Here is an 867-nt window from a genome sequence, read left to right as displayed (position 1 = left end):
GGAAATTTTGTGACTCGTTTCTTGGTTGTTGAAAGTTTGTTCGTTGATTTTGTTGGTTACTACTATTGCCGGGTTCTCTCCAACCAAGGTTAGGGTGGTTTCGCCATCCTTGGTTGTAGGTGCCCATTGGAGGACCCGACGGCCTAGGTCTATTATCAATGTAGTTTACCGATTCTGTTTGATCATCTGTTTCTTTCATACAACTCCAATTTTCATGTGGCCCACCACACCCTTCACAAGCCATAACCAAGACTGTTTTTGTCATCTCTAACTTTTTAATTTTGGAAGAAAGGGCCTCGATTTGGGCTTGTAAAGAGGTCTTTCAACAACCTTATGTGCGCCTGGGGCAATAGATTTATTGCCTCGGGGAGTGTGCCACTGGAAATTGGTTTGAGCAATTTCCTTAATTTGATTATATATTTTATGCGGGCGGCGATTACCTAAAAGTCCCCCGGAGCTAGAGTCAAGTGTTTGTCTTGTGTGTGGTAACAACCCATTATAGAAAGTGGATACTTGTTGCCATATCGCAAGACCGTGATGAGGACACTTTCGCAATAGCTCCTTGAACCTTTCCCAAGTTTCATATAAGGATTCCCCGTCCTCTTGTGAATAGGTATTAATTTCAGTCATTAATTTAGCCGTTTTAGCGGGAGGGAAATACTTATATAGAAATTTTTGGGCTAGTTCATCCCAGGTGTTTACCGATCCAGCTGGGAGGGCGTTAAGCTGTCACACCCTGATTTCCACACGTTTCACCGGTGGGCCCGGTGGGGGATTACCGTGACGTAATTGGCAACAATACAGTCAAACAACACAATATATAAATGCACAGCGGAAGCAAAAGATAGATATATTTCAACTGAAATG

General features: G+C 43.0%; 1 non-coding gene across 1 annotated transcript; it reads left to right on the top strand.

Moving 5' to 3' along the window:
- The first annotated feature begins 529 nt into the window (after positions 1-529).
- LOC118480669 lies at positions 530-636 on the top strand. The gene has a single exon (XR_004863649.1). It is a non-coding gene; the product is annotated as a small nucleolar RNA R71 (small nucleolar RNA).
- Positions 637-867: the final 231 nt, after the last annotated feature.

Source organism: Helianthus annuus, chromosome 7 (assembly GCF_002127325.2).
Source record: "Helianthus annuus cultivar XRQ/B chromosome 7, HanXRQr2.0-SUNRISE, whole genome shotgun sequence".
Taxonomy (NCBI): domain Eukaryota; kingdom Viridiplantae; phylum Streptophyta; class Magnoliopsida; order Asterales; family Asteraceae; genus Helianthus; species Helianthus annuus.
Note: the sequence above shows the minus strand (reverse complement) of the source record. Positions and strands in the feature narration are given on the sequence as shown.